Source organism: Chiloscyllium punctatum, chromosome 26 (genome assembly GCF_047496795.1).
Source record: "Chiloscyllium punctatum isolate Juve2018m chromosome 26, sChiPun1.3, whole genome shotgun sequence".
NCBI lineage: Eukaryota > Metazoa > Chordata > Chondrichthyes > Orectolobiformes > Hemiscylliidae > Chiloscyllium > Chiloscyllium punctatum.
In genome coordinates, this window is record NC_092764.1 from 71,253,093 (window position 1) to 71,278,944 (window position 25,852).

At 41.2% G+C, this 25,852-nt stretch overlaps 2 protein-coding genes across 11 annotated transcripts in view; one reads left to right on the forward strand and one right to left on the reverse strand.

Moving 5' to 3' along the window:
• Nucleotides 1-14,444, reverse strand: part of st3gal2 (ST3 beta-galactoside alpha-2,3-sialyltransferase 2) — a 325,477-nt gene extending 311,033 nt beyond the window's left edge. For all 5 annotated transcript variants that reach the window (XM_072547616.1, XM_072547615.1, XM_072547612.1 and 2 more), the window contains exon 1: nt 14,114-14,444. The gene's annotated coding sequence lies outside the window, so the exon portion shown is untranslated. The remainder of the gene's footprint in view (nt 1-14,113) is intronic.
• A 648-nt stretch (nt 14,445-15,092) lies between these two features.
• Nucleotides 15,093-25,852, forward strand: part of fcsk (fucose kinase) — a 391,653-nt gene continuing 380,893 nt past the window's right edge. For 4 of the 6 annotated variants that reach the window (XR_011952315.1, XM_072547619.1, XM_072547621.1 and 1 more), the window contains exon 1: nt 15,093-15,208. The gene's annotated coding sequence lies outside the window, so the exon portion shown is untranslated. Of the gene's footprint in view, nt 15,209-24,936; nt 24,983-25,852 lie in introns of all 6 variants that reach the window. The other 2 variants (XM_072547620.1, XM_072547623.1) reach the window with 2 other exon arrangements.

Genomic DNA, 25,852 nt, shown 5'->3' on the forward strand with positions numbered 1-25,852 from the left:
AAAAATTGAGTCAGGTGAACTATCTTGTAAAGATGCCAGATAGAAAAAAAAGGTATCGAGTATGTCATGTGAAAATTTTGAAACTGTATTATGCAAGAAAGAAAGAATGGGAGAAACAGATGTTAGTTTACTGCCCCACGGAGTGAGGAATCAAATCCAGATGACGTGGATTTTGATGTGCCTCAAAATATACTTTAAAAATGAATTCGTCCTTGGAGTGGGAAGGTTAGTAAGCTAGAACTCAGTTGAAAGATTTGTTACTTCAGTATAAGGATATATGTAAGAATCAGATGAGGAGGACCAGTGTTATTATACATGAAGTCGATGTAGGAAATACTGCTCCGATGAAACAACATCCCTATTGGCTTAATCCTTTCAAAGCCAGACAGGTCCAGATGGAGGTGGAGGCCATGCTTGACAAGGACATCGTCGATCGTCCTAGTTCCCAAACTGGATAGGATTCAATGACCCTGTGTGGAATATCGAAAGGTCAACGCAATTACAAAATCTGACTCACATCCAATTCCGAGATTGGAGAACTGTATTGAGAAAGTTGGATAGGCCAGTTGCATCACCAAGGTAGACTTACTGCATGGTTACTGGCAGGTACCTTTATCAGAGACGGTGAAAGAAATTTCTGCATTTGTAACCCCAAACAGGCTGCATCAGTTTAAAGTGATGCCTTTGGAATGAAGACCGCAGCCGCCACATTTCAAAGACACATGAACAGAGTTGTGGCTGGGTTAACAAACTGTGCAGTCTATTTGGATGATGTAGTGATCTTTAATAAGTCCTGGAAAGATCACATAGTACAGTTGACAGAGTTCTTTGAACAACTACGAGAAGCAAAACTGGTGATAAACAAAACAGAATTCGCAAAAGCAGAGATGACATTCTTGGGACATAACATTGGTTATGGAAGTTTGACTCCCTGGAACGCAAAAACAAAGGCCATCGAAGAAAGAGGTGCTGCAATTCTTAGGACTCAGCAGATTCCGTCAGACGTTTGTTGCAAACTTCAGCAGTGTCGTGGCACCATTAACCGATTTGCTGAAAAACAAAAGGTTTTGGTGGACAGAAGCATTCGACCATTTGAAAGCCACATTAAAACTGGTGTGGTGGTTAGTTACACCAAACCTTTCAAAACCTTTTAAAGTCACCATCGATGCTTGTGACATTGGAGTTGGAGCTGTACTCCGATGGAAGGATGAGGATGTGATTGAACTGCCAGTGGGTTATTTTTCTAAGAAGCTCAACATCTACCAGTGGAAACATTCCACGATCGAAAAATAACTATTGAGTTTGTTACTGGCCTCACAACATTTTCATGTGTACATCATGAACAATATCAGAGATGGTTGAACACACAAATCCTCTTACATTCTTAGAACGCTTTGAAGAAAAGAATATGAGACTATTTCGTTAGAGTCTTATGTTACAGACTTTTAATTTAAAATCATACATGTTGCAGGTTGTAAGCATGCAATTGCAGATGCATTATCGCGGATTTAACTGATTAAGTTTAGATGAGAGATTTGTATTTATCCATTGTTTTGGAAAGACATGAAGGTGAACTTTGATTAAAGGTATCTGCATGTGATGGTAATGTGTTTAAAGAATAGACAAAGATGAAGCCTTTTTTTATTAAGGCGTGAGGTATGATGAAGGTGTAAGGTGTAATGTACCTTTAAAGAGAGCTGAAAGCTAACAAGGACTTAGAGGGGCACAACAGAGTACCGGAAAATTTAAAATGTAACATTTGGTCGAACAGCTAGATAAGCTGGGTTGCCTCAAACAAAAAAAAACAAACTCGAATTCAGCTAGTTTAAATTATGCCCCAACATACCAAACTTCAATCAACTTTGAATTTGTCATTTTGACAACATTAGCACCAATGAAACAATCCGATGCTTTGGGATATAAAACCAAACAAAAATAAACAGTTGGGGGAGAACTGCCAACATGTGCAGACTGCTCAGAAAAGTAGCTCTCCTAAAAAGATACCTTTAATCAATCAGTGACCTGTGAAACAGAAATCCCTAAGTAGAAGAAATGCTATAAAGGAAGATACCAAGCGAAGATTCAACAGCTGACTGGTTTTGAAATTTGAATTTTGGTAAGTCGTAATTGGGGATTTTATCAGACTAATATTACAGAATGGAAAATAAATGATAGATTAGAGCAAGGGGTTGTCAATAGTTGTTAGTTATTCTGTTATACTTCAAAGTAACAAGTAAAAGTAACAACTTTATTTCTTAACTAGTTCTTGGCTTGTCGAATTTTCACAGATTACTGCACAGGGTAATCTTTTCTGTGTTAGAGGTTTAAATTAGCAGAGGGGAATTTACCCCGTGTCGTAACGGGGAGGGAGGGGGCGGTGGTAGGAAGTAAATGGGCAGGTGTTGCACATTGTGTGGTTGTAAGGGAATATCCCATGGTGGGAGGTGTTGTGTGAGTATGCTGGAAGTGGAGAAGTGCACCAGGGTGTCCCAGAGGGAACATTCCTTGCAGAAGGCTGACAAGGGAGGGGAGGGGAATAAGAGTCTGGTGGTGGTGGAAATGGCAGCTAATGACTCTCTGGATGTGGATGCTCGTTGGTGAGGACAAGAGGGTCCCTAATGCTGTCGTGGGAGGCAAGAAATGGGGTTAAGGGTGAAGTGCTGGACATGGGTCAGATCCAGCTGAGGGAACTGTCAACTGGTGCTAGGGAATCCTTGGTTGAGGAAGATGATGGACATTTCAGATGCCCCCCCATTAAAATTAGCAACAATAGAGCAGGTGCAATGGAAACAGAGGGATGAGAACAGGATAGCGTCTTTACTGAAAGCAATGAGAGAGGATGTATAGTCAAGGTAACTGTGGGAGTCAGCATGTTTGTGGTAGATATTAGTGGCCAATCTATCCCCAGAAATGGGGAGAGTTGTTTAAGGAAGCTAAGGGAGGCGTCAGAGATGGACCAGGTGAAGGTGAGAGCAGGGTGGAAACTGAAGGCAAAATTGATAAACCTTTTCTAACTCTGAATGAGAGGGGGGAAGCAGCAATGATGATGTCATCAATATACTGGGTGGGCGCCAGAGAAGAGATGCAAAAAGGTATGTTCCATGTATCCAACAAAGGGTCGGGCATAACTGGAGCCCATGTGGGTATCATGGCCACACCTTTGGCCAAAAGAAATTGAGAGGAGTTAAAAGAACAATTATTCAGAGTGAGGAGCGCTCGGCCAGGCAGAGGAGGGTGGTGGTGAATGGGATGGTTCAGGCCTTTGTCCCAGGAAGCAGGGAGCCTAGAGACCACCTGATGGGGGATGGACTTGTAGAGGGATTGCATGTCCATGGTCAAGAGGAGGCGGCTGGAGCCTGTGAACTGGAATTTCTGAAACCGAAGTAAAGCATCAGAGGAATCACAGATATAAGTGGGAAGGATCTGGACAGGGGGAGAAAAAAAATAGAGTTGAAGTTGGAAGAGATGAGTTCTGTGGAGCAGGCAGAAACAAAATCGGTCTGTCCAGGCAGTACTGTTTATGGATTTTGCAAAGCTGTTGTTGTCTGGCATATTGACCTCTTCATTGCAGAGGCTGAGCACCAGGGGTCTCGGATACCAATCTCCCTCTGGACCATGACTTCACCATGAAAAATCAGCTCATTATTGTGGACATAATAAGTCACTAACCTTATTTCATCTGGTAATCGCCACCCCCACCTCAAACCCCTGCACAGCATGCTTCTACCTCCTTCCCAAAATCCAAATTCTTTGGAATATTAGTGCCAACTTAATGGGCTTAATGGCCTCTTTCTGCACTATAGGGATTCTATGATCAGATTTACCCAACTTAGATGGTGAGTGAAGGAGGCTCCAGATATGCACACAAAGTTGATTGATCAATCTTCACAATTCATTATGGTCCAACATCCTATTTCCTGTTGGGGATCTGACAGGGCTTTTTTGATTTAGTGTGGCAGAGGAAAATCCACTGGTAGTCTAATGAGAAAGTCCTCTTGACTTTATCAAAGTAGAATTTATTGCATTATATGGGGGTGACCTGTACCTGCTTACACAAAATGGTTAACAAAAAGGATAGCCTGGCATAACATTAAAATGGGAGATGACTGAAAGGAGATAAATGAGACTAAAGGTCACCCCTACACATAACAAAGGTGCAAATTACATTGATATGGTCGTTATTGTTAATAAGACAATAAAGAGGAACCTTCATGTTAGATTTTACTTCTTCAAGGTCCAAAGTTGTTCCCTGTCCAAGTCCACACATTATTACTGAACTTGGAGGTGCTCAATGCACTCCTCAACAGTGAAGGGGAGGGCATCACAACTGAGCCATATCCAGATTTCATCTGGTCCCTACATTTTGGTGGGGGGGGGGGGGAAAAGAAACTGATTGAAATCAGAAATAGGAATTTTGGCTTTTTCCCCCCCAAGAACGCCCTTCAAAACCCAGGATTGCTGGGACTAGTTGTGCAGCATCAACTGTGAACTCAGCAAAAATTAATTTGTCAATACTGCCACGAATGCTAAGCATTCCAAGACGTCATATTTTGAATTGCACTTATAATTCAAAGTAGAACAGAAAATTCCACAAAGACCTCAGTTCGGAGACATGCCATATAATCCAACAGCATTGGGAAACTCTAATAGAAACTTGGTGATTCGTGACCACTTTTGACCGAAAGGCATGAACAGAGACCATGTAGGCAATGCATTGTACCATCTATTTAAAGACAAATTCACTTTTTCATTTGAAGTATCATTTGCGTGTTAAATATGAATCATAATGAAACAGGATTTAAGTAATGACAAGTGAAATCTTGTTGACAATCCTTTAATTGGGAGGGCCTTTCAATTTATCGTGTTAATTTGGTTCCAGATCTGCAATAGTATTGCAGCAATACTATATGACTAGACCCTGAATAGAGGCTCTCATCCAGAAGGGGACTATTTCTCACGGAGTTCAATAAAAACAGTGATGTGCAAACAAAGCAAGAGTGATGCAAGAGAAAAAAAATTTAAACACTGTGTAGTTATGGTATGGGATGAATTGTCTGGAAATATAGTGGAGGCAGGTTCAAATCAGGCATTGGATGATTATTTGGGTAGAAATGGTGCGAAGGGATATGGGGAAAAGGCAGGACATCAGCACTAGATGATAGAGCCAATGCTGGCACAATGGGCTGAATGACCTCCTTCTGCACTATAACAATTCTAAAATTCTGTGAACACAAGCAATAGTTCCCAGAGTCGTTTATATGCCCCTCAAAAACCTGCTTCAAATTTAAGATGATAACTGATATTCACCCTGAATAACATTTAGCCACCTGACTTCCTATCCTCCAGATGGTATCAGCATAGAAATAACTAGCTCTTGATTTATCAGAATATCTTAAAAGAGATGCAGAAAACAATAAGAAATTATTTTCATAAATACCACATACTGCTTCTGCAGCCTGTACCTACTTCTGCCAGATTGGCTGTACGCTACACTCATCTGTCTTATGCCACCTTCATACATATAATAAAGCATAAGAACAAGCCCTGTAGCACACCAAGCCTGTGGCAATACCTAATCTTTATTTAAACCTGCTAGTTATTGACCATGCACAATTTCTATCCCTCTGTTCGCCTCCCATTCATGTATTTATCAAATGCATCTTAAATTGCCTGCTTCCAGTGCCTACCACCTTCTGAGAAGTTTTCCCTGGACTTCTCTCCTAACCTCACCCACCCCCCCCCCCCCACCTTGAAACTGTGCCCTCTCATAGCTGACCTTGCCATCCTTGCGAAAAGGTCTGACTATCCACCCTAACGAAGCTTCTTCTAATTTTTGTAGACCACTCAGGTCAGTCCTCAGCCATCATCTTTCCAGGGAAGACAATCCATGCTTATCCAATTTCTCCTCATAACTAAAACCCAGGCAACATTCAGGTAAACTTTCTCTGCACCCTCTCCAAAGCAACCATGTCCTTTTGGTAGTGTGGTGATCAGAACTGCATGCAACATTCCAAAAGTGGCCTAAAGTTGTGTACATCTATAGAATTCTGACATCTGTCATTCAAATTGTACCTAGGGTGATTCTCTTCCTGCTGCTCTTCACTTTGCCCTCCAGGAAAGATCTCTCTAAGTGTTTCAGATCTGATTAAGCGGCCAGGATACAGACAGGATGTCACTTTTTAAAAATGTCTTTTCGCTCTTGCAATTTCAATCATCTCTTACTGTCTTCATTTGGAACTTGTTTTGGCATCCATACGTCTAAGCTTCTATATTTTTCCCCTGACAGATCTTTACTTGTTCAAGTTTCTGAGGCATACAAGAAAATGAATAGATCGTAGCATCTTATGAGTTGTTTCGTTGTTACAAGCTTGAATTTTTTTTTTGTCATCACATAACCTTCATTTCACAAAATTACTCCCGACTACTTCCATTCTTCTTTTAATGTTTGCATCACATCGACAATCTGTCATCACCATTTTTCGTTTGAACAGACAAAGTTATCAACCTTTTGCATAGTTCAATCTTGACTCCAGTTTCTTTTAATGTATTCTTCTAATACCTTTGGTGTTCCTGCTCAAATCTATATTCTAAACCTCAGTACTTTTCTTGATCTACAATATTTTGTGGGACCTCTTCTGATTCTGTAAGTGGCACTGTGATCAGTATACCACAAACTTATTATGGTGTTACCTCCAATTTTTTTACCCCTGGAATTACATCTAATCGTCTGCGTATCTGTTGTTATGTGTATAGATTGAATAATTTTGGCAATAGCACCGTCTCGTCAAACTCAACTTGAAAGATGTCTGACTGTCCCTCTCCCAGCCTGACGCTTGGTATTTAGTTCACAATATGTTCTGGTTAAATCTCACATTGTAACCATCGATGCCACATTTCAGCACAAAGTCAAAAATGCAAAAGAGCTTTCAGACCAGATACCATTTTTGCAAGACTTATACTGTTTTGTACTTTAAAATTGAAAATTAAAATGTTTATCTCTAATGAACATACAGCATAGAACAGTACAGCACCGTACCAGGCCCTCAATGTTATGCTGGCCTTTTATCCTCCTCTAAGATCGGACAAACTTACATACCCCTACATTGTACTATCTTCCATGTGCCTAAGAGTCGCTAAAATTTCCCAAAATATATCTGACTCTACTACTGCAAAACCCATCCCTATGAAACACCACTGGTCACCAAGCTCCAGGCTGACTATTTTCCATCTACCACCACCCTCTCATCGATGGTCCAGCCAATTCTGTATCCAGGCAGCCAGATTTCCCTGTATCCTATGTCTCCTTATTTTCTGAATGGGCCGACCATGGGGAACCTTAACAAATGCCTTGCTAAAATCCATGTAGACCACATCCGCTGTTTTACCTTCACCAATATGTTTTGTCACATCCCCAAACAAATAAAAGATCATGTTGCAAATGAATTCATCAAAATGCACCATAACTGGAATAAATTGGTAAAAACCCTACTCTTAAAGCTTCAAAAGAAATGGAACAAATAACGAGATTGCATCAGATCTCATGAAACAGTCAAAATACGACAGAACTGATACATAAATTAGAGTGAAAGGAGAGACGTGAAAACAATATTAGTTTTCAGTGAATAAGTGATCAGGACAAAGAGAGAATCCGATACACAAGCAATGTTGAATAGCATCTGAAATAGGTTTTTAAAAATGATGTCACCCATTACATCAAGAAAAGAGTTAAAAATCACAACACCAGGTTGTAGTCCAACAGGTTTATTTGGAAGTACTAGCTTTCAGGGCGCCAATGAAGGAGGTGCTCCCAAATAAATCTGTTGGACTTTAACTTGGTCGAGTGTGTGGTTCTGGAAAAGCACAGCAGGTCAGGCAGCATCATGCTTTTCCAACCTCTCACTTTCAACTCTGATCTCCAGCATCTGCAGTCCTCACTTTCTCCTATAACGTCATGTTGTGTGAAATTTAACTTTGTCCACCCCAATCCAACACCGGCACTTCCAAGTCATCAAGAAAAGAAAAAAATCCGTTTTAGTTAGGGACAGAGCATCAATACATGTAGTGAACCTTTCCTTAGCCTAAACTATTCATCAAACATCCACAGCTGCATAATATAGCTGAGAGCAATTCTGAGCCAGGTGAAGGTGACATTTTGGAGAATAATGGATCCACGGCAGATTAGTGTAAACAAAACTAATACCACAATCAGTTATATATTTTTAAAATTACTCCTGCTTTATCACAAAACTATCTACAAAAAGCTGCGAGGAGTTCACATATGAATATTTCTATTTAAAGAGTACAAAATTTTCAGTGCAATGTTATGATAAAAGAAGAAACTCACATAAACAGCATGGTAACTGCTTATAAAACACCCAATTAACAATAAAAAGCATTTCTTTTCCCAACAAGGCTATACAATGAGGAGTGAGTGAGGACTGCAGATGCTGGAGTACCAGAGATGAAAAATGTGGTGCTGGAAAAACACAGGAGGCCAGGCAACATCCGAAGAACAGGAGAATCGACGTTTCGGGCATCAGCCCTTCTTCAGGAATAGAATGAGAGTGTAGAAAAGGAATATGACAAGATAAGTAGATTCCTTGTTTGCTCTCTCTCTCTCTCCATACAATTTAAACTTACATTGCTGAAAAAGAAGACATATTTCGTCAAAGCTTTTTGTCTTGCACTCATCAGGACAATCCACATGAAATACCAATTTTTGGGGGGGGGGGGCGGGGAGGAAACAAACATTTGTACTATATGAAAGGAGAATCCTGGCTGGTTGGTAAATGGACTCTGTTGGTAAAAGCATTCCCCTGGAGAATACACCAGTTAATACAATTAACAAGTAATTGTTAGGATTTCTTTAAATTTTAAACCACTTCTCAGTGCAATGCCTTGACGAATGACACAGCAAATTGCTCATTTGAAACTCATTTTCCTCTCATACAGCATAAATGTTGGTTTTCCCCCTTAAACTGGTATTCTTGCAAATGATCCTGATGAGTACTAGATGAAAAGCTTTGCCAAAACATGTCTTTTTTTAAGATCATCAATTCTCATGTTCTATACAACTAAACTTTGCTTTCTTTCACCCTAGCAGCATTACTGACTGGGGTAGGGCAATCTTCTTCAAATTTATTCTTGAAATGATCGTGTCACTGACATAGCTAAATTTGTTGCTCATCCTTAGATTCTCAGATAAGCTGGTGGTATTTCTTTTTGATTTGTCAAGGTCTGTGTGTTGCTGGTGCTCCCACAATGCTAAAAAGCGGTAACAGCAGTAAAATGTGCTATAATGTAACTTCAATTTGCTGAAGTGCATCCTGCAAGTTGCCAATACTGTAGCCACAATGTGCCAAAGATGGATAAGCTAGGAAAATATTGAGTCCAATGGTAGGATTGCCAATTGAGTAATCTGTTCTATCCTTGGTAGTATGAGGTTGCTCAATGCTGTCCAGGCTATTATGGTCCAGGCCAGACCCCTCAAAACATTTCAAGAAGGTAGCCCAGACCCTAACTTTTCTTGCCGTTTTAAACAGATGTAAGGTGGATGTTCCAGGATATGCAGCTGGTCAAACCACTCAGTTTTAAATAAAACAGGATTTATCTACAGACTATTGAATGAAACGAACAAAAGCAAACAGAATATCATATAACCTAACCTATCTGAAAACCCAACTGACTCTTAACACAACCTAATGATGCTGCTCCTCCAAATTCCTGCAACATCCCCATAAACATCCCCCTTGGCAAAAAAGGTAAAATCAAACACAGATTCTTACATGAGAGATGTAAGAGAATCAGCTAGGGATCAACTGCTGAATAGAAACTCTTTCCATTCCACCAGCTGTTTCTTTAGGTCCCCAGCTAAAAACAACCAAACTCGAAAAATCCCTGAACTGGGAGAACTGGCCACTTCCCTGTCATTCTACAAGTGTTTTTTTTTTAAAAATACCTTAAAAAGCCCTTTTCCTTGATTGTCACCTTAGGCAGTATATGTTAGCCATAATCAAAGTAGACTAATCCGAGACAAACAGGAACCTCTGCCTGTTATAACCCTTTTTGAAAAAAACCAAGGACAACATAACCTTCGACACATGGCACATGAGTCACTCCTGACCGAGCCTATGGAAGGTGAGGAGGTTGCAGGGGCTCGATACTGCCAATGTGAATGAGTGGGGAGGTTTAACTCAAGTTGAACACTGTAGATTTGTCAAACAGTTAAGGTTTTGAATTTTGGATAGATAAAAGGGCTTTGATGATAGAGGATACAGTAGCCTCGTGCTAATGTAACTGGGCTAGTAATCCAGAAGTCCAAGGCTAACATTCTGGGGATAAAGGTTTGAAATCCAAATGACAAGTGTGTAACCCTTATTAACTGACATTAAAACCCATCTGGTTTACCAAGTTCTTTAGGGAAGAAAATCTGCCATCTGTGTGTGAAGGACGCAGACCAAGTAATGTGGTTAGCTCTTAAAAACTGCTGAGAAGTTAGAGGTGTGCTTGAAATGCTAGCAGATGGTACTCACATCCATTGAATGAATTTTTTAAAAAAAAGCTTAAACCTTAAAATTCATTCATCCATGTGACATTGCTGGCCAGCCAGCATTTACTGCCATCCATCGTTGCCTTTGAAAAGGTGGTGCTAGGTTGCCTCCTTGAAATGTTGCCATCTGTTTGGTGTAGGTAGACTCACAACATGGTAAGGAGGGAGTTCCACAATTTTGATCCAGTGATAATGAAGGATTGGTGATATACTTCCAAGTCAGGAATGATGAATGGCTTGGAGGAGAACTTGCAGGAGTGTTCCCATGTACCTGCTGACCTTGTCTTTCTAGATGGTGGTGATCATGGGTTTTTCAGCTTTGGGGAGATACCCTTAGCTTGTGGATGGAGGAGAGTTTTGTTTTGTTTTTGCAGTGGGGGCAGTTCTACAGGATGAAGTTCGAAACGTAAAACACAATGTCTTGAGAAAGGGTGAAAGATATTTGGATAAAACCTTGAAGAGGTTTTTGAAGCTGACAATATTTTAAGCTCTGGTGTGATAAAACTTTCAGGAAAAGGCTGTCAATTTTTACAGACAGGGAGCTTAAGTTAATTTAAGCATATTGAGGTGTTCCAAGAAAACATCTTCCTCTGATGAGTACTATCCAATTGGTGCTTCTGGATGCTACAGAGGAGTATTTTGGGATTATAGATTTACTGCTGTCGAAGAAATCTTGATGAATGTCTGCAGTGCATCTTATACATAGTCTGTTTTGGAGGGAGTGAATGTATGTGCATGCAGTGAATCCAGAAGGAGGTGGGCTGAGATTAAAAGCACCGTGAACAAGACTTAAACTGGACTCCACAGGATTCCCTCCACTTCGACCAGATGTATATTCATATTAGGAAATCAGTTTTAATTGAGCAGGAAAGGTTTAAAAGATGACGATTTTCACTGAAGAGACAAACATCATTAAAGTTGAGAAAACATAGAAGGATTCTGACCGATCGATAGCAAGTTACACAAGTTCGAAGAAGTTGAGAACTCCACTAGCAATGCATTTAGTTCTTTCAGTTGTTATGGTCCCAGCTGATGTGATTACTGGAAAAGTCAGTTCTCATCCTTGTGTGTGTTGGTACATCATATTTTGTTTTGCTTTAGTTTTAACAAGGTAGTCTGCCACCAGAACATTTGAACTAAATCTGCCACAATGTGTGCGAACAATAAAACTAAAGTTTATTTTGCAAATAAATTGAAGATAAAATAGAATAGACAAAACTAATACATATGTTGAAAATTTTGAAATATGTAGTAAATCTATAATCCTAAAGTATCCCTTCATAGCATCCAAAAGCACCCTTTGGGCAATACTCACCAGAGAATCATTTTTTTAAAACACCTCAATATGTTCAATTAACTGTCTTAAACTTCCTGTCTGCAAAAACCAATACAGTTTTTCTGAAAGTTTTGTTGCACCAGAGCTTAAAATATTCTCAGCTCCAAAAACCTCTTCAAAATTTCATCTAAACATCTTTCACCCTTTCTCAAGAGCACTGTCTTACATTTCAAACTTTCATCTTGTAGAAATGTCCCCAACGCAAAAACAAAAAAAAACTCCCCTCCACCCACAAGCTATGGGTATTTCTCTGAAGCTTAAAAACATTTCAGAATTCTCAAACAGAAACCCTGATACACAATTATTTGCCTTCCTCAGCTGAAAATACTCCTTACATAAACAAAGCCCATTCGGTCTAAAAGCTACCTCCTCAAGTTGCTGTCAAAAGCAATCACCACATGTTGGTTTAATCGTTAACTCTAACACAGAAAAAGATGTCAATTCAAAATCCAAAACTTAAAAGAAATGATATGGTATAAAAATCTCACAGTCTCCATCACATAATATATTATGCAAATAACAGCACTATGAGTCCAGTTTCTAAAAATAGAAATAAATTTAGTTCAAATAATGTGAAAGTATAAGTCAGAACTATAAAGCCAGTTAAAGTTTCACCAAAATGAAACAAAAACAAATTGTTGAATAAAAGCTCAGCAGGTCTGGCAGCATCTGTGGAGAGAAATCAGAGTTAACGCTTTGGGTCCAGTGACCTTTCCTCAGAACTCTTCTAGAGCGTTTCTAGCAATTTCTATTTTTGTTTCTGTCTTCCAACATTACAGCTCTTTCAGTTTTTATTCACCAGAATGATATCTCAGAAGAATAAATAAAAGAGAGAAGGAATTGTAGCCTTAATTACAAGCTTTTAATATATCCAAAGTACTGGCTTTACAAATGTACAACTAATCCGGTATACACAAAACATGATCTCAATGAATCTAGCTGACTGTGTGCCAATTTTTGAGCCTATGATACTGTATTATACTTGAACACCCTCTGTAACCTTGGATAGACATTTGAGTAATTATCTACCCAAATACTGCGTATGCTATTTCTGATATTATGATGCTCCTAATTTGTATTATTAGGGTTAATAAAGGAACATTATTTCATGACTTCCTGTACAGTTTTGATTACAGAATTCATTTTATGCACTTCGTACACGACAGAAGTTGAATCGTGCAAATCTTTTGGATGCAACTTCACCCTGAGATAGTTCAACATTATTCATGGCTATTTAACTTTATCAATTTTTGTTTCCTTTGTCCATCATTTTAATGTATTAAATCGCATGTTACTGATCTTGCATTTATTGTCCGGATCATTTTGTTGTTTTTAAGTCATAAGAATATTTTCATGGTAGCTTTTACAGAAAAAAATATGAAAAAAGATCGATGTAATTATCCTAAAATAACGGTTACGATTAACCGCAATTTTGTTGGAATATAAAGTTAATAATTATCCTTTGCTGGGAGATACTACGGCTATTTCCTTTGATAACAAAAAAATTATAAAGTGAATTGCCCGCTTAAGATTTTGTTCCTTTCTGAACTTTTAAATTAAAAAATCTCGATCCTTAATGCAATTATACAATACATTCACAGAAAACTCGACACTGTATAAAAATGATCTGCAAAACGTGTAAATATCGCACCCGCAAGCCCAAGATTCCAACATCTTAAGTCTGTAAATGTTCTGACTTTTAGTTTGTTACATGTTTAACGCCGTTGCGGGGCAGCACTCGACGTTACATAAAACGCTTAAAAATTGTAATATATATGTAAAGAAAGAGTGGTTTATATTTTCCTTTGTACGCATATGACATTATGAAGTGTAAACTCAGCTGATACCAAAAAGAAAAGGTCCAAAAATTTAACTTGCTTTAATTTACAGAAGATGAGTGGGAGAAAGTTGATGCTGCTCGGAATTTATTTTAACACCGTTTTATCCTGCACGTGGTCTGCAACAAACCTCACGGAGAGAAAATTTTATACGACAATATAAAGGGCTAAAGTTGAACATTTACCGTATAGCAGCACACAAAGCTGTACCCTCTGTAAAACATCCAGTAAATGAAGCCCAGATTTGTATCAGCGGAAGAAACTATTAATAAAACGCTCATTTCATCAAGAAACTGCAACCCGCTGAATGCAGCAAGATAGATCTTGACGCTAAGGCACGGGACAGAAACTCTACAGTTTTTATAACTGAGCCCGCTCATAAGCACTTACCCTTCAGCAGTGTTTCAGTAACAAAGCCAAATGTGCAATGTGTTACTGATTGGAGGGTTGTGGTGTTGTTTGCAGCTGGGCTCTGTGATTTCTGCAGGCTGACCCTTTTGATACTCTCTGCTGTTAGTAGTGGTGAGGATGGTTATAAGGTTCCATGACTGGGGGCGCGAGGAGGATTACGCCTTCGTTCCCTCTCTGATTCCCTTGCAGCTAGCTCCCTGGCGGTGATGAAGCTGAATATCTCTCTCTTGTAATGGTTTGTCTCTACTACCCCCTGAACCACAACGCCTATCATCATCATCATCATCATCACCAGCGCAGAGGGGGACTAACACCACACACATCCACACAGCGGTTTGGATCCGCCGCAGAGGCCACTGGAACATGTAGTTCCCACCTGCCGTCACCCCCACTTCCCTCACTGGACTCCCGTTCACAGGAACTACAACTCCCAGTGGACCTAGCGCGTCAGAGCACGCGCAGCGTCGTCTACGTTTATCTCTTATACCGAACTGATTCTCTTTCTTTTGTAGATTTTCTGCCCTTTTTGTGAGAAAAAAACATAACGACCTCTTGTTATTTTGTAGCTTTGCTCCGAAACAGACAGTGGACAAGCACATTTTACCTCAGAAAAATGCAAGCAAAGACCCCCAGAGGTCTCTTAGAAACTGCGTTAATTTCAGACACACTAAGCTTTTATTCCCCTTTTTATGTTGCGTGGAAGAGGAGGCAAGTTTTTATTTATTGTTGAAGAAGCTCGAAATATATCAATAAAGAAATAAACGGTTCAAGGTGTTTTCCCTCGTCAGGACAGTGACTTGAAGCAGCTCCCGTAACAACCTCGATCCACTCGACGGTTACACATCAGCTCCCAGATCGCACACGAGAGCACTGCGATTGCGCACTGCCCACCTCCCGCCTGTGCCTGATCCGAGCAGAATGCAAACTACACATGCGCATTACCCTCCGCTAACGACCGGTTCGGCTCTGTGGGCAATTGCGCAAGCGTTATTCGGGCAGGGTGAAAGGTCAATGTTATGTTGAGGGAAAGGAACTAATGCCCGTCTGGTGCATTTCCACTATAGCGTGTGGCAGGTAAGGTCAGAATGATTGTAATTTTCGGCGGAATGGGGAAAGCCCTTTATGTGGTTTTAAATTAACCCGTCGTTTTATAAGAGATGACTTAGAACTCCCCATTATAGACAACCCATATTGACTGGAACAGCTGTGTGTTTCTTCGGCACAACGTGTACTCATTTCTGGAAGTAAAAGCTTCCATGAAAAGAACTAAAATTTATTGGTTAATAAAATGCATATCGTCCCAAGGTTCAAGTAACCAAGTTAAGAAAATGCCCGCACCTTATTGATTGATGTGTCTGTCAGACAGTTGACAAATATTGAGTAATTCAAGTACCTTCATGTTATGTAATGTTTTAGTGGGAGATCTCATAGAGGACTACAATACAGAAAAAGGCTCTTAGATTCAACGAGTCTGCACTGTTCAAAAATAATGGCAAATTGCATTGAGTATGGGAGTTGGGAGGTCATGTTGTACAGGAAATTGATAAGGCCACTTTTAGAATACCGCATTCAATTCTGGTTTCTGAGCAATAGGAAAGATATTGTGCATCTTGAATGGGTGTAGAAAAAAAATTACAGGGTATTGCCAGTGTTGGAAGGTTTGTGCTAAAGGAAGAGGCTGAATAGGCTGGGGCTATTTTCCCTGGAGTGTCTGAGCTGAGGGGTGACGTTATAGAAGTTTGTAAAATTTTGAAGAGCATGGATGGGGTGAATAGTCAAGTTCTTTTCCCTGGGGTAGGGGAGTCCAAAACTAGAGGATATAGGCTTAAGGTGAGAGGGGGAAGATTTAAAAGGGACCTAAGGGGGAGCTTTTTCAAGCAGGAGGTGGTGCATATATGAAATGAGTTGCTCAAGGAAGTGAGGCTGATACAATTACACCATTTAAAAGGTATTTTGATGGGTATATGAATAGGAGAAAGTGAGGGCTGCAGATGCTGGAGATCAGAGCTGAAAAATGTGTTGCTGGAAAAGCATAGCAGGTCAGGCAGCATCCAAGGAGCAGGAGAATCGACATTTCGGGCATAAGCCCTTCTTCAGGAATGAGGAAGGTGTGCCAAGCAGGCTAATATAACAGGTAGGGAGGAGGGATTTGGGGGAAGGGTGTTGGAAGTGCGATAGGTGGAAGGAGGTTAAGGTGAGGGTGATAGGCTGGAGAGGTCGGAAGAAGATTTCAGGTCAAGAAGGCGGTGCTGAGTCTGAGGGTTGGGACTGAGATAAGGTGGGGGGAGGGGAAATGAGGAAGCTGGAGAAATCTCCTAGGCAGAAGATGAGGTGCTCTTCCTCCAGGCGTCATGTTGCCATGGTCAGGCGATGGAGGAGGCCAAGGGCCTGCATGCGGGTGCCCATGACGACTCCTTTGGTTTGGAAGAAGTGGGAGCATCGGCGCTCAACTTCTCTTTGCAATCTTCCCATTTCCTCCAAACCAAAGGAGTAGCCATGGGCACCTGCATGGGCCGCAGCTATGCCTGCCTCTTCATTGGACATATGGAACAGTCCATCTTCCGCAGCTATACTGGCATCCCCCCCCCACCACCACCACCCCCCCACCTTTTCATCCGCTACATCGATGACTGTATCGGCGCTACCTCGTGCTCCCACGAGGGGGTTGAACAGTTCATTCACTTTACTATCACTTTCCACCTCGACCTCAAATTTACCTGGACCATCTCGGACTCCTCTCTCCCCCTCCTAGACCTCTCTATTTCTATCTCAGGCGACCGACTCAACACGGACATTTACTATAAACCGAACGACTCCCACAGCTACCTAGATTACACTTCCTCCCACCGTGCCCCTGTAAAAATGCCATCCCATATTCCCAATTCCTTTGCCTCCGCCGCATCTGCTCCCAGAAGGACCAATTCCAATACTGAACAACCCAGATGGCCTCCTTCTTCAAGACCGCAATTTCCCCTCAGACGTGGTTGACGATGCTCTCCACAGCATCTCCTCCACTTCCCACTCCTCCGCCCTTGAACTCCTCTAATCGCCACCAGGACAGAACTCTACTGGTCCTCACCTACCACCCCACTAACCTCCAGATACATCGGATGACCCTTCGTCATTTCCGCCACCTCCAAACAGACTCCACCACCAGGGATATATTTCCCTCCCCTCTCCTACCAGCATTCCGGAAAGACCACTCCTTCGTCAGGTCCACACCCCCCACCAACCCAACCTCCGCTCACACGGCACCTTACCCTGCCACCACAAGAAATGCAAAACTTGCGCCCACACCTCCCCCTCACTTCCCTCCAAGGCCCCAAGGGATCCTTCCATATCCGTCACAAATTCACCTGCACCTCCACACACATCATTTACTGCATCCGCTGCACCCGATTGGCCTCCTATACATTGGGGAGACAGGCCGCCTACTTGTGGAACGTTTCAGAGAACACCTCTGGGACACCCGCATCAACCAACCCAACTGCCCCGTGGCTGAACACTTTAACTCCCCCTCCCACTCCGCCAAGGACATACAGGTTCTTGGCTTCCTTCATCGCCAGACCATGGCAACACAATGCCTGGAGGAAGAGCACCTCATCTTCCGCCTAGGAACCCTCCAACCACAAGGAATGAATGCAGATTTCTCCAGCTTCCTCATTTCCCCTCCCTCCACCTTATCTCAGTCCCAACCCTCGGACTCAGCACCGCCTTCTTGACCTGCAAATCTTCTTCCCGACCTCTCCGCCCATACCCCCTCTCCGGCCTATCACCCTCACCTTAACCTCCTTCCACCTATCGCATTCCCAACGCCCCTCCCCCAATTCCCTCCTCCCTACCTTTTATCTTAACCTGCTTGGCATACCTTCCTCATTCCTGAAGAAGGGCTTATGCTCGAAATGTTGATTCTCTTGCTTCTTGGATGCTGCCTGACCTGCTGTGCTTTTCCAGCAACACATTTTTCAGCTGGGAATATGAATAGGAAGGGTTTAGTCGGAAATGGGCTAAATGCTTACAAATGGGGTTAGATTTATTTAGGATATTTGGTTGGCATGGTTGAGTTGGATCAAACGATCTGTTTCTGTGCTGTACAACCCTATGACTCTACTACTCTATTGTTATTTTCTGAGACTTGTGGCTTGGCATTGCAAAGCGTACATCTAAATACTTCTTAGATGATGTTACGAGGGCTTATGCATCTATCACCTTGATTGGCAGCGAGTGCCAGATTCTCATCACACTTAGGGTGAAAATGTTTTTCCTTTCATCCCCTCAAACCCTTCTGCTCCTTTTCTTAAATCTATGTCCCTGATTGTTGATCCCTTCATAAAGGGATTAATTCTTCCTGTGTAGCAACCTATTCCTTTCACATTTCAATCTCGTTCCCCCCCCCTCAGTGTCCTCTGTTCCAAGGAAAACAACCCCAGCCTATCCAAAAAAAAAGGTCTGTGGATACGAGAAATCAGAAACAAAAAACAGAAATTGCTAAGAAAACTCAGCAGGTCAGGCAGCATCTGTGGAGAGAAGCATTTTGGGTTCAGCGACCCTTTTTCAGGTAGAGGGAGAGTGTTGAAGGTGAGTGAAGGGGCTTCTAGGACAGGGACAGAACTCTTACCTAAAGAAATAGGCACGGAGGTGAAGGTGACAGAAGAAGAGTTCACCGTCATGTCTTGTTTGAAATTCATTGAGGTGGGGAAGCAGAGGGATAAAACTCAGAACAATAACATTCAGCATGTGAGAGCACAAGGTCAGAAGAGATAGTAAATATATAACAGAGGTGGGATAAGGGAGGGGAGGGAAGTTCCAGAAGGGTGCGGGTATCTCTAAGTTCTTGTATCTTGTTTTCCTTAATGCCTGAAAGGAAAAGAAAAAGTTTATTAGAATGTCGAACGAGCCAGAGGATGAAGTGAAACTGGGAGGCAGGGCAGCTCCAAACCAGCGTAAGTTGATAGAGGTTGAGAGTTTGCATATGGCAACACATTACACTGAGTGGGGATCTTGGGATGTGGTGAGAACAGCTGTTTGAGGAGCATTGTACATCAGAGATACCTACGATCCAGAGTAGATTCAAAACACAAAGGATGAAATTTAAGTTGGAATCCACTTGGGATAAGTCTGAGCTGAATGCATCCCTCAGTGACTCCCATGTAGCTGTGGAAGCGGGTTCTGGCAAATATTTTGTCAAACGCCAGAATTAAAGTAATAAATGTGAACAAGAAAAAAAGATGAGTATTGCAATTCTGTCAGAGGGAGTAGAAATTCTTCAAGGTGTGGCTGAGAGTTAAACACTAATTTTAAAAAAAAGAACTGTTGATGCTGGAAAACAGAACATGCTGGGAAAACTCAGCAGGTTTGGCAACATCCTTGGAGAGAAAGCAGAGTTAAGATTTTGGGTCCAGTGCCGTTCCCTTCAGAACTGATTGTAACTAGGAAAAGGTTATGATTTGGAGATCTGGTGTTGTGTGATTTTTAACTAGGAAAAGGTTGGTTTACATGCTGAAGATCAGCGAGGGGTTGGGGGGGGGGCGTAAACAATAGGCCAAGGTGAAGCCCAGAGAGACAGAACAACAATTGGACAGACAAAGGAACGAGTAAAGGTCAGCCCTGGGGGAATCAATAGCTATTATCCAATCTCTCTTCTTCAAACTCTTCAGCCTTGGCAACATTCTGGTGGATCTTTGCACCTCTCCAGTGCAATCACATCTCTCCTATAATGTAGATTCCAAAGCTTTGTTTTCTATAGGTGAAATAAATCAAAGAACTGCAAAGCTGGAGATCCAAAACACATTGTTTGAGGAAACTCAGCAGATCTGGCAGCATCTGTGAAGAGAAAGCAAAGTTAATGTTTTGAGTCAAGTCACTGATCCACATATCATCAAGCAAGGTGAAAAATTTGAGACTGTTGGCTAAATGTTTCAGGGAATATTTCCAGATGTTATCTGTTATCAATGGAAGAGTGAAAATCCCAAGGGAAAAGGTCAGCAATATGTCTGGACATAGGGTCTCAGTGAGAGGACTGAGATTGAATAAAGAATCCAACTACTGCTCTTGGACCAACACTAAATCCTTAACAATTGTATGCTGATTGTTGTTGTCTGTTAATCAATGATCAATTTTAGTTGTGCAAGAATTATTCCTGAAATGCTACCATTGAACACAATCAAGGCATTTCTGGCATTTTATTGCTGAATGCGTGAAATGAATGTTGTGTTGGAAACCACCCAGTTTGGAACTTATTGATAAAGAACAACAACAGTCTGGTGATCGCACTGTTGATTTGGTAAGGAAGTACCAGACTTAACAATGACATTCCAAATGCCCATTTAAAGAAAAACATGTATTTATATAGCTCCTTTCATAACATCAGAAACTCCCAAACCTCTTTATCATCATGAGACCTCTTAACTGAAATGTGATAATAACCAGATACCGCAATCTGTTTATATTGCTGATTTGAGGGATAAATATTGACTAGGTCAGTGGAGATAATGCCTTTTTCAAGACAGTCTCATTGATCGTAAATATCCACCTGCGAGGGCAGACAGGGTCTAGCTTTAACATTTCATCCAAAAAGCAGTACCTACAAAAATGTAGCATTCCTTCGGTAATACAGTGGAATGTGAGCAAGAATTAAAAATATTACTTCATGGGGACAATGGTACAGCATTTATTGCCTGTCCCTAATTACCCCTTAATCTGAGTCCTTGCTAGAGCAGTTGAGAGTGAACCACACTGCTGTGGGTCTGGAGTCATACGTAGGCTTGACCAGCTAAGGGTAAAATATTATCTTTAAAGGACGTTAGTGTACCATGATGTGTTTTTAACGATGATAACAATGGTTTGTTAGTCATTCTTAAACATAATTAGAGTGGGGTAAGGAGTGAGTGGATCGATGGAGTCGGGGGGGGTGGGGGGGTGGAAAGGAGTAGGTAGATTAAGGAATTGTTGATAGAAAATCAGGGAAATAGAGAAGCTGGATAAGCAATAAGCCAGCCATTTAATTCAAGGGCATGTTGGAATGGGCAAAAAAGGCTGGCCATCAAGCAGAACTCTTATTCTGTTAAAAACTGATTAGTAGTTAATGAACTTTTAATTATCTATGGTTTGATTATTTCTCAACTCAATATTTTTTTCTAAAGTCATTGAAATTTTGTAATCCGCTATGAAGTTAAGCTTCTTGAGAAAGACATTTTAGTGGCCAAACTGCATGAATTCAGTTCTTAATCTACAGTGCAGTGTTCACAATTAAATTGGTGATCTCATTCAGAAGATTGCTGCTGTGTGAAATGGAAATTCTGTAGAACTACAATAGGCAATGCTCCTCTGAGGCAATAGCTGGCACAGAGCAGATACAGCTTTAGTGTACATCAAAGTGTAATATTCCTGACAGTGAGCTTGATGCTGATATGAAGCATGAAATATTGGAACTTTCTGTGTTTCTAATACTATCATCTCTCAGTTAAACAGTGTCATAATTTACTTCTCCTTGCTGGGAAAAAACATTCTTCATACTATGTGCAAAGAGTAAGGCCACCATTTGTAGGATAGAAACATAGAAAATAAGGCCATGAGCCTGCTCTGCCATTTAACATGACCACTGCTGATCATCCAAATCAGTCTGCTGTTGGTTTCTGAAGAAGGGCCACTGGATCTAACTCTGATTTCTCTCCACAGATGCTGTCAGACCTGCTGAGATTTTCCAGCAGTTTCTGTTTTTATGTGTAACTCGCAGAAAGTATTTAATGTTTTGGCCTCAACTGCTTTCTAAGACAGAGAATTCGACAGACTCACCAATCTCTGGGTGAAGGAATTTCTCTTCATCACAGTCCTCAATGGACTACCTCATATCCTACAAACCCTGAAAGTACAGTTCGAGGTTACTGGGGACATTCTTCCTGCATTTATCCTCTCTCGGCCTATTGGATTTTATAGGTTTCTATGAGACCCTCCCACCACCAAAAATAAGATTATTCTTCTAAACTCCAGTCTGTCTTCTAATATCAGTCCTGCCATCCCAGGAATTAGCCTGGTAAATCTTTGTTGCACTCTATCATAGCCCGAATGTTATCTCTCTGATAGGGAGACCAGAATTGCTCATAATATCCAGATGTGATCTCATCAAATCCTCTTATACTTGCAGCAAGAGTCTCTGCTCCTGTATGTAAATCCTCTCATTATGAAGACCAACACACTACTTGGCTTCACTGCCTGCTGGACTTGCATACTTACTTTGAGTGACTCTTGTACCAGAACACCCAAGTCTCATTGCACCTTCCCCTTTTCCAATCTATCACCATTCAGATAATCTGCCTTCCTGATTTTGCTACCAAAGAGGAGAATCTCTCACTTATGCATATTATACTTCATGCATTTGCCCACTCCCCAAACTTTGTCCAAATCTCACTGAAGCATCTCTGCATCTTCCTCACAATTCACTTTCCCACCCAACTTTGTGTTGTCGGCAAGTTTGGAGATGTTACATTGAGTTCCCTCATCTAAATCATGAATATATATTGTGATTATTTGAGGCTTAACACTGATCCTGCAGTACTCCACTAGTCACTGCCTGTCTGCAGTACCCCATTAGTCATTGCCTAACGTTTATTCTCTTTTTCCTGTCTGTCAACCAGTCCTCTATCCATGTCATGATGTGGAGGAATTGGTGTTGGACTGGGGTGGACAAAGTTAAAAATCACACAACACCAGGTTATCATCCAATTTGGAAGCACTGGCTTTCGGAGGGCTGCTCCTTCATTAGGTGGTTGTGGAGTATAAGATCATAAGGCACAGAATTGACCAGCCACTGCCGGTCAGTAGCTAGATGGAGTTCTTCAGGCACACCTTAAATTTAGTCAGCAGACACTCCTCAACATCGCAAATCGTTATTTGGATCACACCACAGCTGCAGCCACATAGTCTTGGCAACCCCACTCATGTTGGGTGGCTGCTCAGAGGCCTTGTCTGGTCCAGAAACAGTTTAATAAGGACTGTTGCTGTTGGAGATCAAAGCCAGGCGATGCTTCCTCCTGTCAAAGATCCTCAAGTGCTACAAGGGAAGATATTCTGCTTTATGAGGTGAATAGACAGTCTTGAGTTGGGCTTGCTCAGTTGCTTGTCTGTTATACTTATCTTCCTAATGTGGGGGAAAATGTTGGTTATGACTGGGAGATAGAAGAGTGAAGTTGATCTGTGAGTACTTAAAAGAAGTTCTGGAATTTACAATATGTAACTGAATATATCGGATTATCATTTACTAACTTCATTGATAGTTAATGAGTGACCACTCTGATGTCAGAGCATTGAGTATAGGAGTTGGGAGGTCATGTTACAGCTGTGCAGGATGTTGGTGACACTACTTTTGCGGAATTGTGTACAATTCTAGACAGAAAAGAACAAAGGACAATACAGTACAGGAACAGGCTCTTTGGTCCTCCAAGTCTGTACTGACACATTTTGCCCTTCCATAAAAGTGTCTTCTCTTATAGGATCCGTATCCCTCTATTCCTTTCAATTTAAGTTTTTGACCAAGTGGTTCTTGAATGCTGCTATTGTGTGCTTCCACCACCCCCTCTGGCAGCACGCTCCAGGCACTCACCACCCTTTGTGTGAAAGACTTGCCTTGCATAATTCTTTGAAACAACCTCCTCTCCACCACCCTCACTGACCGCCCCAGCCGCCACCACGACTAAAGCTGTGTCCCCGAGTAATTGACCCCTCCACTCTTCATCACCCTGCTATAAGTAGTATATTATTAAATTGGAATGAGTACAGAAAAGATTTATAAGGATGTTAACAGGACAGGGAGGGACTTTGAGTTATAGGGAGAGGCTGAATAGGCTTGGCCTGGCGCGTTAGAGGTTGAGGGGCGATTCTGCAGAGGTTTATAGGTACAGGTACATGAATAGGAAAAGTTTAGAGAGATATGAGCCAAATACGGGCAAATGGAACTAGCTTAATTTATGAAACCTAGTCAGCATGGTTGAGTTGGATCAAAGAGTCTATTTCCATGCTGTATGACTCGATAGCATTACATGGCATGGTGAATTATCTTAATTTAACAGTGATATGAATGACAATTGATACATTTTCACCTTATTTGTGGCTTGAACTAGGAGTGAGTTCCTTTTGTAGATGTCAGGATCTTCACATTTTCTGATCATCCTTTTCCTTTACTGTTCATAAATTACACAAGAATAAGCTCAGAAATGGACCATTTGGCCCTTTGAGTCTGCTTCACCATTCAGTTCATCATGGCCAAATTGCTAGTTAAACTGTGCCTTACTGTACTATCCCCAGCTTCTTCAATCTATTTCTCTAAACCTCTTTCAATCTTTGTCATGAATATACTCAACCATCAACGATTTCCAGCAGTCTGGAATAGAGGTTTCCAAAAATCCATTAGGGGCAGCTTGGTGGCTCAGTGGTTAGCATTGTTGCCTCACAGCACCAGGGATCCAGGTTCGATTCCAGCTCAGGAGACTGTCTGTGTGGAATTTGCACATACTCCCTGCGTCTGCGTGGATTTCCTCCAGGTGCTCCAGTTTACTCCCACAATCCAAAGATGTGCAGGTTAGGTGAATTGGCTGGGCTAAATTGCTCATAGTGTTCAGGGATACATAGGTTAGGTGCATTTGTCAGGGGTAAATGTAAAGTAGTAGGGGAATGGGTCTGGGTGGGATACTCTTTGGAGGGTCAATGTGGACTTGCTGGGCCAAAGGGTCTGTTTCCACACTAGGATTCTATTAATAACCCTCAAGTAAAGAATTGTCTCCTCATGTCAACCTTTTATTTGTTTCCAGATTCCCTAATCAGCGGAAATACCTTCCTCTGTCTACTCTGTCAACAGTGAGATCCTCTCTTGTTCTTCTTAAACCTGCAGATATAAAGGGATATGTATTGCTTCCTTTCTTGGCACTCTCCTTACTCCAGAATTTAACCTAATAAGAGAAGTATACCCTTTCTTATTTGAGGCGGCCAATTTAATTCTTTGACTAACAAAGGCTAATATTTCCATTTTGTACTTTTTAATTACTGTACCTGCATGTTCAATTTCTGGGATTCGTGTGTCAGGGCATCATGTCCCTCTGAATAGCAATGTTTGTAAGTCCATGACAATTTTAATAAGGTTTCTGCTTTTCTATTTTGTCTTCCAAAGTAGGTAATATTATATGTGAACTGTTATGTTCTTGCGCGCTCATTTACCCAGTCTCTATCCTGATTCAATTTCTTGAAATTCTTACTTTTCTTGTTGGACCCTAAACTGCTTCTCCAGATCTGGAGGAGGAATGTTATTTTTGTATTTCCATTTACTCTGTTATAAATGGTACCATTCTCATTGCAGACATCCATTCTGGCTACAATTCTTTGCAAACTTAGCCTTTTCATGTGTTAGAATTTGTTGAGATAATTGAAATTCAGTGATGTAGGGTCAGTTCTGCTGTAATGTAGTAGTTCCCTTTTTGTTCGATCCAGTGTTATAAGAAAATCGCGTAATAGCAGCACTAATTAAACTAATGGGGCTGGAATCACATTATAACCAATACACACTTTAAAAGTTTGCGTTTTGGAAACGGTGTCCCCAATTTGTCAACCATGTTGTAGAAAATTCAAGTTAGCAAAACGCGTGCAATTGCAGAATGACCTGTATTACAGTTGCCTTTATAAGGCCTGGAATATGTAAGAGGCCTGATATTTTATTGTTGCTGAATTGCTTCA